Genomic DNA, 12,589 nt, shown 5'->3' with positions numbered 1-12,589 from the left:
GACAATGATATAATTGTAATTAAAAGCCCTGCATGAGTGTCAGCAGGAAATGTTCATCCTGCTATTGTGGTACACAGATATTACAGATGTTAAGAGAGAATGGTTATTGTAAAACACCAAGAAGATTTAATGGCTGTGGCAAAGCCACAGTGAAAAGGATATGGGATGAAAATAAATAAGACATTGCTACTACATTTTTTCCTGATCTATGACTGTGTTCCTTCAGTTTTATGTCAATATAACGTGACTGAAGTCAGTTTTTTTCTGGCAAATTGGAGGATTCTGCATCCAGCTGGTTCCTTTACTACAGACTAGCAGTTTGGTATAGACTCAAGGAATTTCCTATGAGGTTTAGGTAGGTAAAGTCCTTCTTTAGTGCCCTCACTCTTGGTGCTTCTGAGGAGAAAAGGCAGAATTATTGAGTGACCATCCATCTCTCATTGTCAAAAAACTCATTATTTGACGAAAATACATCATTAGTCAAAAAAAGCCCCAAAAACCCTCACATGTATGTCCGCCAGGAAGGCATACAAGTTCTGCATGGGCTCATGAGTCCAGGGTGAAAAAACGTCTCAGAGCTTCTTGCTGGGTTTGGGTCTATAGGTCCCACTCATGTCTGGTTCTTAATCTCAGCTGGAATAACCTTCTCCCTAGATCAGAACTCCCACCTGGCACAGTTACAGACTATGGATGTCCTGCTAAATAACACAGGGCCAGGCAGCAAGCGAAAGCACTGTAGTGACTGTTAGTATGTGGCATGGCTTTGGTCTGTGCCAGCTAGCCCACTCTGAGACAATACCTGAGCCCAGTTTGGGAGATGGCAGACTGCAAGGACCATTCCTACTAGGCATTAAGAACAAAACAATGCCAGGTTTGGCTCCTCCACCCTACACAGTCCTCCAACATTATCCCAGAAGACTTTGTGCCCTCAGGCACTCCTACCTATCCTTCAGGTGACTGCTGAAGGCATGCAACACACCCAGTTCATGTCACGTTATCAAACCGCCTCCCTGACGAGTTACAACACAGCACTTAAATTATTTCAGACACTTTGAACTCAAGAACAAACAAGCAAACAAAAAGTACTGTGTCCTAGGACCTCAGAAGCTGTAATGCCTAGGACAGGTGCAAATCCAAGCACTATGTGGTATCCTCACTGTTGTCCGAAAAGCGGATTCGTTGCCCGATGTGCAATAAGCCAATAATTACACACTCAGGAGAGACATTTGTTTATTTATTTCAGAGTTGCGCAAGCCTGGGTGCTCGGTGGTTTCCCACAAATCGAGCACCCCTCCCCAACTTTTCAAGTAGCATTTATATACACAAATTGCCAGATTTACGACTTTCCCTTTTACACTGATTGGTTAGTGATTTCTTCATTCCCTGGATCCCACCCCTGCTCCTCGAGGTCCTGGTCAATTAACACTGCCCCAGCTGGGTCAGTAGGTGTTATCTCCCAAGGCCCTGAGGAAGAAGACATAATCCAGACCCCTTAATCAGCACTGTTTCAACAGTGACAGGAAGCTTTGCTTCCCAAGGTCCTGGTGCCCAAACAGGCCTTATTTCTCAGCCTTGGCATCCTCCCTTTCGGAGAGTGGGGCACAGGAATGCAGACTGCTTGTAGCTCCCTTATCTTTCCAGCCTGCACCAGCTCTGAGGCCCTTTCTTACCGAACTAGGAGCGTGGCCTAAGGCTTCAGCAAATTTAGCTACTCATGCTAAGCAAGTGTGCGGCTACTCATGCTAAGCAAATTCTATCTAAGATAGAAGTTATCCAAATCTACCTACTTCAAACATTCTTTTTGAGCTTCTCAGGGTTGTCTTGTAACATCACCAAGGCCAATCTGTTCCACTTGGTACTGTTTTATTTTGCAGTGTGTAAGTAGCTGTAGGGTGTTTGAGCTCCAGACTTGCTGGGCCTGGTGAAAACAAGAAATGGTATTTTTGACAGGGATAGAGAGTGGGGTCAATCTTCACGAAGCACCAGACAGTGGTGCAGTTTTATTCCCTGAAAACTTAATACGTAACATCACTGGGTGAAATTTAAATACCATTGATATGCATCAGGCTAGATTTGATGATCTAACAGTTCACTCTGACCTTAATATCTGTGAAATATGCCACCCAGGATGCTGCCTCACCAGGAGTCGCTTGAAAGCAAACTACAGGCCACAATAGAAGTGGCCTGAATTGTTTCCTTCAGGAATTATTTTAGCACGACACATCACCCAGGTAATAAATTACTCGGGTAATAAATATTACTCAGGTAATGAATGTCATGGGTTTTTCTCGACTAAGAAAAAAAACCATACAGATTATGAGAAAAAAAGCACTAACACAACACTGTTATAGATAAGGTAACAGCAGTATAACATTGAGTAAAATTCTCCCGTAACATCTACTAGTATGTAACAATGGTTATAATGTAGGTATTATCTTAGGCATAACATGTGATGATACTGATTGCAAAAGAGGCAGTGGTTGAACAGCAAACAGGAAAGAAATTCTTCTGCTTATTGCAAGCACAGAAAAAAAATTTGTTTGTAATAAAATAGCCGTGATTAAATTATCATGCTATCATCAATTACACTTGATTAACTGCCACTTATACTATGCAAAACATAATTTTGGCAAAGCATAGTACTGGCACAGTACCAATCCTACCATGCTCATGAGGCAGGCATATGTGGCTCAGTAGAGAAATACACTGGTGTTAAACAACTCTAGGCCCTTTTCATACTATAACCATCTGAGATCAGAGCTTTTGTGCTGTGAATGGCAGGTGGGCACACTGTCAGTGCATCTCTAAAGGGTAATCCCCCAAATCCCCATATGTGATTGCTGGTGGGTGCTTTGTCTTCTCTATGTGTTCAGAGGGTAAGTACTCACAATGAACAAAACAGACAATAGAGGAAAACAGAGTGTTAAGTAGCTAAATAAATAGTGCAAACCAGTTCTACATGCTTTCAGTAATACATACTGTACCAGCATCATGCTGCTCATAAAGGGACTTCACCTAGATATTTGATTATAGGTGCATTAGCTAATAATAGACACACCCCATAGAGAAATACAGGATGGAAATTTTTAGGTGCATAATTCCAGTTTAAAACCAGGTATTGTTACAGTTCAGCATGTTGTTGTCGTTACAGTGCTTTCTTAGGTCATAGTAGAGAGAAAGGGTTTCACAACTAAAGAAATTCCTGCTATTGACTTCCAGCTAGAAGAGTAGCAAAAAGGAAACTCACTTTATCTCTTTAGGAACCTGGTGCCATGGTGAAATCAAACCATTGCTAGTTGTGTGAAAACAATTAGGATGATTCTGATTTATTTATTAATTCCTCTTACAATATTCACATAGCATTTTTTTATGCTGCCACCATGATCTAATAATCTAAAATTTAATGATTTAATGTAATTTAAAGTGAGCTTCACAGCCTGGTGCCAAAACGAACAGGTATATTCATTTTCAAAAAGCCTATCTATTATATTTAGCAGAATCTGGCACCAATTAGAAAACCACTCCTAGGAGATGTTATCTTTGATACCCAGATTCTCATTATCCAAATTTGCTTTTCTTTGCCTTAAAAATATGCAGACAGTTAAGAATACTTGGCAGAACTTAATTCATTTTGCTAAGTCATTGGTACGCTATATTCTAAAACCCCAGTATTGCAACACGATTGCTTAATACATAATGCAAGATGTCCCAGATGTTAATATTTATATTAGTTTAATGCCAAGGTTATCAGTGGCTTGAAAAGAATGATACCTGTGAAAGCAGGCTCATCTTTCTGTAAATAATCACTTGGAAGCCAGCCTTACCTTTCCATGTATTTCCAGGCAGAAGGAAAAGATTTCAAAAAGAAAAGGCTAGCTCATAAATGTGGTATCAGTAGAACCGTCCAGCAGTGCCTCATGGATGCTGCATTCCACGAAACTCTCCATGGAACGGGGGAAAACCAGCAGGGTGACTGTATGCTTTACTTTCTTTAAAGTTTTTCTCTCATAAAGATGGGAGCAGTTCCTTGTCTTTGGAACAGAAATCCTTTGATCTGTAATGTCCGTACTCTCTTAGCAAAGAAAGTACTTCGGTCAGGTCATTTACAAACTACAGTGCAAGGAAACAGAAAGAGCTACTATGGAAAGGGTAAGTATCTTCTATCTCAGGACAGCATTTCCAAAGCTCTGGCAGGGCCTTGGGATGTCAGGATGAGACTATGTGGGAACCAAAATGGAGTCAGTCATATTAGAGCTAGCAAGTGCTGACTGGTGAGAGCTTGTTGCTCTCACTCTGAGTAGGAGTGCACCACGTGGACATCCATCAGTACCACAGTCTTAACAGGGACAAAACAGGCATCTTCCACTGGGAACACTTTGATTCATCTCAGGGAAGCACTATTCAAAGATACCCTAATCAAAAGCCATGATATATCTGTGGCTGAGACCTAGCAAAAACTAAGCAGATTCTCATCATTGTCAGCATCTGAAATCTGATCAAATAAAATCCAAGAACGTCTATCAGAAGACAGAGCATGGCTGAGAAGGAACTGAAACTACCATTATGAATTTCAGACTCTGTGACAGGATTAGGTTAATTTTCTCAGTTTGATTGAGGTACACATTGCTGCTACTTGCTGTTAATAATTGTTCTTTTTCAGCCACTTGTCCAATATGGGTACGCCATGATGTCTTTTCTCGGCAGGAGGAGAATTTCGTGCAAAGTCCTGGAGTCTGTTAACAGCCCAAATAGTGGGAACTGGTACTGGTTATGATATTGGTCTCCCCAAGGTCCCCATGTTTTTCTCTGGAGGAGCAGAATAATCAGGTGAAATATGCAGAACTCAAATCATACAAAACCAGTACCCCAACCCCTGTTAATATGACAGGAACTTGGCTCCAAGAAGTAAACTGTCTGTACTTCTTCTTTAAAATCTACACCACTGACACACAAAAAGGGCTTTGACTCTTGATTATAACACAGATAAGAACTATGAACTTTTAATTTAGAAAGAAACTCACATGGGATGAAACAAAATTTTAATTTACAGATTGTAAACAAATCTCTCTCATGTGCCTTTACTAGGCAGCTCCTTTCCTTCTGGCCTGCTCTGAACATCAGCAAACATCAGCAGTTTCCTGGTTTCCAGCAAACTCTGGGAGACCTGTCTCCACATGAATTCCCCACGGTAACCAGTGCTCTCCCTGCTAGGCCTCTCAGCCCGCTTGCCTGCCTCCGGCTCTCGTGGTGTCTCCCAGCTGAGTGCATTCGGTCACGGAGAGGGCAGGCACAGCTCCACTTTCATCCAGAGGGTCCCCCACGGACCAGGGTGCTGCGGACTGAACAGTCCAAGCCAGCAGTCTTCCCCTCTGCTGCCCAGCCAGAGTCTGTTAAACAGAGCTTGATTCATGCTACACAACCAAATGCAACAGCTGTACAGTCTATCAGAGTGACCAGCAGTACTATCTTGGACATAACATCGACAACTCAGCTCAGCTGAGTTTCTACACATCCGTCATGGGCCACAGTCTGATTTCCTTTCTGGTACCCTGAAATTGGCTTCAGAGGAGTTCCCCTGCACACCTTCAGAGGTGAGCGAACAGGAGATTTCCCAGAGCCATATGATTTTATAAGAGGCATCTTTGAAAAGGGACAAAAAGAGAGACCGGAGATAGAGACCTGATCTGGAGACTACAGGTAGCCTCCAGATGGCCTCCAGCCTGAGTCCACATATTCTTGTGGTAGGATGTTCTGGGAGGATGCTGAGATGCTGGCCAGAATCGCCAACAATGGTCAGCCTCTCCACAGCCCTGCCAGAAATACTGCATGTGAGTGGATGAACTGATGATATTATCAAGCGAACCTACTTCTGCATGTGGAAGCATTGCTTCTTCTTCTTTAGTGGCTGTGACCATCTGCAAGAAAGACAAGAAGAGTTGTTGAAAGGTACTTCTACACTGGACAAGTACTGAGCAAGCCTCAATTTTGTCAGTCACCTCCCTTGTAGCAGGTATGCCATCCTTCAGAGTTTTTCTGGCATATCTGCATCGCCAAAAAGTGTTACAGTCGTTATGCTCACAGCCCTATTCAGCATACACAGGCTAGCAAAGCCTGGAGACAGCCAGGAGACCTAAGCCTGCTCAGGTTTTGACCTCTGGGTTAGGTGCTGTCCCCATGTCCCTGGAGCATTTTGCTGTTGGCACACCCCGCGTTGCCCTTGGAGTCCTGCACACACTGCCACTGCGGGACAGCCTCTCCAACATAACCACACCAGCCCGCTGCAGTAGACTGCCTGCAAAACTGAGCAGCAGTCAGCTGGCAGGGCCAAGGAGCATAATTCAACCTTGACAAACCTTCTGCTCATATCAGTCCTTTGTTGGCTCAGCTGGTCACGGACTCTTGCACAGTCCAGCTGTGATGTTCTTTGTGCAGTGGTTATCAGGGCAGGATTAGCAGCTCTCTCCAGTTCCAGCTCTTTGTACAATTGATTTTGCTGTTTCTTTATGCACTGTGGGTTTTCCTTCCCCTCTGACTGATTCTCTTCTAACTTTAACTGTAATAAATCAAGTTATGTTGACCACAATAACTAAGAAATTAATTTAATTTGTGTTAAGTCCTAGACCATCTGATCCTTTGTATAAATAAAGACTCATTAATTCACGTTTTGTTTCAGCATCAAAGCCACTGTACAAACCTCTAGTTTTTCAGCCTTCATTTTTTCTCAATTTATCAACCAACTCACTGACTCACTTCATATGGTTCAACTCCTATGGCGACTGCAGGTGCCAAAACTGCAGTACATCCATCTTCTCCCAGCACCTTCTCTGCTTGGTTCTCTCAACAGTTCCTCTTTCTTCCATTACAAACTGAAGACTCATCACCATGTATTTGATTCAAATTTGATCAGACATCACTTTCTCATAAAGGATCGTTACAGACTTGCCATTATACAAATAAATACTATATAAATAAATTCAGAATTTATGAGTGCCTATTTCTGATATTATCCACCTTTTTATCTCTTCTTTTCGTCTGCTAAAGTTATCATTTCTTTAGGGATGATTACTGCCCTCGTACCTTTTTTTTTTTAATCTGACACAATGTACTGCCTGTCAACCCTTTGTTGAACAGTCTTCTTCCCCATTAGACATACTGTCCCTATTCTATGGTACTTTGTTCACTGGTGGTACTGTATAAACGAAAAGTGGTAGAAGAAACCTAGGTAGCCTGCATGTGAACATAGCAGAGATGTGAGATATATTTGGCCAGAGCTGTGAGTTAGCCTAGCATGTGCGCTGCAGGTTGAAATCACAACAGAAACAGGTAAGTTGCTTCTGAAACAGAAACAATTTCCAAGTGTCAGTCTGGATATTGTAAGCTTCAACTGAAAATACTGGGAAAACAGAAGTAAGAGATGCAAACTGACAGTACTGCTCTGCCATCTGGTGCTAGAGCCGTGTCCTGGCAGGTCACTGCATCTACTCTTCTGGCATTATACTCATTCTTGGGATTAAACCTAACACTGAGAGTGTGTCTCCTGTCAGTGCCACCTGGATTATATCTTAAAACTTGGGAAATACGTACACCATGTTACCAAATGTAACTGCCAAAATGTTTAAACCCTTTATGACTTCTAATACTAGTAAATGTATGTTCTTTGCATAGGGCAACTCCGGTGGTTAAATCATGTCCTTTGCAACTGGTTGCAAAGAAGGAACTATTCATTGTCCCTTTTTTGCCATCTATAATTATTATTTTCATTCTCACTGTCTAAATCTAGTAAATATCAAACACATGTATAAAACACATGTATGATCTGATATGATGTGTTCTTAATCTGTTACTTACCTCCTCAATGTTTCTATTTTACATTTTCACATGTTGCGAGACCTCTGTGGTCATAAGCCAAAGCACTGCTCATCTGCTGTGTGCACTGAAGATTTGTTTTTTAAATGCTTGGAAGTGAATTCTCAAGAATTCTTGAAGGAAACTCTGAAGATGATCAAAAATACTCAGCAGAACAGGCCATCTTCCATCTCCAAGTAGACACTGTTGGGAAAATTGTGGAAGAGTGTCTCTAAGTAACTTCAACTTGTTTGAGTGCAACTACTTCCCCACACCCTTATTTCCCCACCCTGAAATCACTTACTCCTGCCTTATATCTGTATCTTGATGAAGTTACCACCACGAGAGCCTCTGCACTAATATTGATACTGAAAACTAAGCAGAGCAGGAACAAACCAGTACTGCTCCCCAGCAAGTGAGTGTACTGTATACTAGACCTACAAGGCAACACGTTGCAGCAAGTACATTGTTGTATAGGCCATACACACATTGCAGACATTATACAGGCATAAGTTACCTGGGGGTGGGGGAGAAATCAACTATGCTAAATCAAAAATTGGTGTCATTTCTTGCTACCTTCAGAGCATGTGAATCACAGCACAGATGCCTGTTACTGAGGATGCCTATTCACCCTAGGATGTACATGCTTCAGGGTACTCTTATCCTGAGGAGACTCTCTCCTTCCCATTTTAATATTACACAAGCCTTATAGAATAAAGCAAATCAACAATAGACCTAGCTGACATATTAAGGTAGCCGGATTCTTGACAGCTCAGCATGAATTATTTCAATAAGCTACATTCTCTGGGGCTGCTAAATAAGGATGACTGATTTATTCATGTGGCACAGACTTGCTGTAAATCATGCAAACCAGGCAATCTGGAATGACAAGCATTTCCGGGTTTCCAATAAGAAATATCTTTTGGTATCAGAGATAAACCACATTTCACAACTTTTATCTTTCTCTAAGGAAAATCAGAACTAACCAGTCTAATTCATAGACATTTAAGGACTGACTGCCCACAGTACATGTTGGTTAGTCCGAATCAATAGTAAACACACCTACTGCAGGTGTTCAGGATTACCTAAATAGTATGCTTAGTAGCCAGCTAGCCTGCAGAATAGGAAATTAAAACAGCTAATGCTGCTGAGTGCATGTGTGTGTGTGCACACTCATCTAAGCTTAGCTTATATAGAGCTAGCATGAATCATGAACCAGAACTTGATGCAGGAACCTACAGCTACCTACAAGTCTCCTATCATAGGAATGTAATGTGTATTACAGCGACATGGTTGGATATCTCAGGAAAAAGACCATAAATTCAGAATGCGTTTAAAGAACGTTTCACTTGCAATATACTTCCTGTAAGTTCCAGGCCACTAGGCCATAAAAACTGAACAGTATTTCTTCTACAATCTTTGTTTTAATGGAGAAACATAGCAGTGCTTCAGATATTTATAACAGCACATATAGCAATATTATCTTCTGAATTACTTAAGGAAAGGCGGACCTGTTGTTAAATGGAGGGAATAACCTACCTCCACACAACGTGGAAAAAGCTCAAGTGCTCAACACTTTTCTTTTTTTTTTGGCCTTGATTTACACAGGCAAAGCCTACTCCCAGACCTCTGCATGTACCAGCGTGGTCTGAAGAGGAGAGGGGAAGCTATCAGTAGGTAGCAATATTAGGGACTACTTAAAAACTGAATGTATTCAACTTCCTAGGGCTGTGATGGGACTCGCACAAAGCTATTCAGAGTTGGCCAGCATGATTATGAGATAGATAACTATCAACCATGAAAAAATCATGTTGATAAGGGGAGAGCCTTGATGACTGGAAAATGGCTAATGTATGCAATAAATGGCTGCAGCTTTGCGGGTGGGGGAAAGCACCCAGGAAACTAGAGGCTAACTCGCTTTCACTGCAATCTCTAGATGGATGACGAGTCCCATTAGAATTCAATCCCAAAGACTTAAAAGACAGGAAGAAACAGTTAATACAGACTTACAAAAGGCAAATCGTGCTTCAGCAATGTGATAGCTATGAGTTTCATCATAGATGGTGATGTGGATGGGGGAAACAATGTAAATGTGATAGACTTCAGACACCTTCGCCCACGACACTAATTTAGAAACAGAGGAATGGGGGCTGGAAGAATGGACCAACAGGGATGAGATAATCAACATCTCAACATCCAGCTGGTGGCCAGTAGATAACAAGTAAAGTATTCTAGGGTGCAATACTAAGGGCATATTGTTAAACTTCCTCCTGGCAGCAGCACAAAATATAACACAGGACAGTGGCCACTAAATACATCTTGGGAGTTTTAGGTTGAACATTAGGAAAAGCTTCCTCAGAATAGATTACTCAAAGAGGCTGTGTAGTCTCCAATGTTGTAAGTTTTCTAAGACTATGCTAGGAAAAACAAAACAAAACAAAAAAAAAACACACAAAAAGCCCCACACAAGACAAAAGAGAGAAGAAACAATCAAACAAAACGCCACACAACTGACCTGATCTAGTATTGTTCATAGCCCTGCTTCAAATACGACATTAGACTAAATGGAGGAAGGAAGGGCACCTTCAAGGTCCTTCCACCAACATTTCTATGAACTGGTTTAACTGATCCCAATTCCTGTCAGTAGAAACACTGGTATTTCGCAAAGGAACTGTCCTTTAGGGTGTGAAAGGCATGTATTTATTCTTTCACTGATGAGCTGCATTCCTGAGCCTCTCCAGGGAGCCTTGTTCTCTTATCATAAGCATTTGCTCTGCATATGAGAACTTAAAACTTGTCCTCAGCTCAGCCAAACTGCATCATTCCACTCTTGGGAACAAGAAAGGTACCTTTCCCCCCCCCCCCCCCCAGTACGCTTTCATTGCAGAGATAGCCACAGCTAATTTTACCATAGGGAAAAGGTTTGTTCAGCAAATCCCTCCTTGTGCCACAATCATGAAACAGTATCTGCAGTGACATACTAACACATGCTTTAGGATACATTTTTAATCAGAGAATCCAAGAATTTAGCTTCAAAAAAAAAGCCAATTCCAGCTTCAAAGACCCTGTAGCTTCTGATTTTTGCTTAAGAACAATATTAATTTAAGTAAGATTTTTGGGTTGCTACCCTCACTCCAAGCTGTAATAGTTAAGCAAAAGAATTGAGCAGAGGAATAGAAGTTGCAGAACATCTGTTGTGGGTCTATATCTAACTCTCATCACATATCCAACTTTCTACAAAACAAAAGTCTATCTCCAAATGATTTGTTATGTCTTTTACCTTTGCATTTATCAAAAGCCGGTTAAAGACACCATTTAGGATTTGCTGCTGATATTCCACAGAACAGCTGCTGTTAGCTTCTGGCTGACAGCAAAGACCAACTTCTTGGAAGGCCAACGCTCTGTATGAGCACAGCAGAAATGGAACAGGCAAACAGGATTAAACCACACTGTTAAAGGGGGAGGGGGAAAATAATTCATGCAGTACAGCCTTGTGAGGAATTACAGGTCACATTCGTTTTCCAAATCTATCCCTGGCCTAATTAAGCTGTATTTTCACTGTAAAGCAGGCAAGCTGCCAGACATGATGAAGTGAAACCTGCTTTCAAGTAACTTCTGGCTAGACCTTAAATCACATTCATGCCTAAAACACAAGCCTTTAGCAGTAAAGGGGGCTTGAAAAGCAATGCTTGGTCAGGGCTTGAACTAGCATTACGAAACTAGACTGTTGATACAGCAACATCTAAGGGTTGGGGTTTTTTTTCCCCCTCTCCTCCTTTTAGTGCATTCCTACTTACAGCCTTAATTTGATACAAGTATCTCGCGTATTTCCTTTTGAGATCACCACAATTTGTGCACCACTGCTAAACAAACAGAATTTGGAGAAAACAGGACTCATGACAGTTCATTCCTGCTGTTTGTTTCACAGCAGGCCAAGAGTTTGACAGCTTGCCTCAAGAGCAGCTCGCTATCAGCTGCCATCTCTGGAGCCTCTCTCTCTCATCACAAACAGCCAGAACAGGGTTCACAGAGACCATGAGAACAGAGGAGAAATATGACAACTTAAACAATCTTAAGCTTGGCCAGCCAAAAGAATGGTTTCCATTACTACACACAGAGTTAACCTGACAGTGAACAGCTGCCCCTATCCCTTGTTTTGCAGAGGTTTTGTAATAGTCTACAGTTTTCAGGCCAAACAGGGTTTTTCAAGAGAAAGCTTAAACTAACAGTGATGCTCTACTTCCACATAGCTATCTTCAAGTTCTGCATTCTCTTTGGAAAAGAAGATCACTTGTAATATAGCCAAACAAAAGTTCAGTATTTAGTCCCCCTTTTAAAAGAGTAGCATTGCTAAACATACACCTGGCATTTTAAGCAGTCACTGGAAGTCATAATAAAAGAAAAATTTAAACTTTGGGGGTTGTTTGTATAATTGAAATTGGAAAACAGGAGTCATGCTGTAGCTGGCTGCTCTTCCCTGACTCCCCTACCTCTAGGTTACTATTTCTTGACCTCCAAGTTTAGCTTAGGAGATTGCACTTTTTCAGCCTGCTGTACAAATACAAGTAATCAGGTGGCCTGATTCAGAAGAGTACAACTGGGCCTCTTTAACTCAGTTTTTGTTCTATCTACATTGGATCAACAAGTAGCCTGTGCATTTGGTGTAGAAGAACATCTCTTCAGTTCTGTAGAGTCAGGATTTACTATATAAGACAACCATATTAGCCTCTAAGGAATTCAAAAC

This window comes from Dromaius novaehollandiae, chromosome 4, assembly GCF_036370855.1.
Source record: "Dromaius novaehollandiae isolate bDroNov1 chromosome 4, bDroNov1.hap1, whole genome shotgun sequence".
Taxonomy (NCBI): Eukaryota; Metazoa; Chordata; class Aves; order Casuariiformes; family Dromaiidae; genus Dromaius; species Dromaius novaehollandiae.
Note: the sequence above shows the minus strand (reverse complement) of the source record.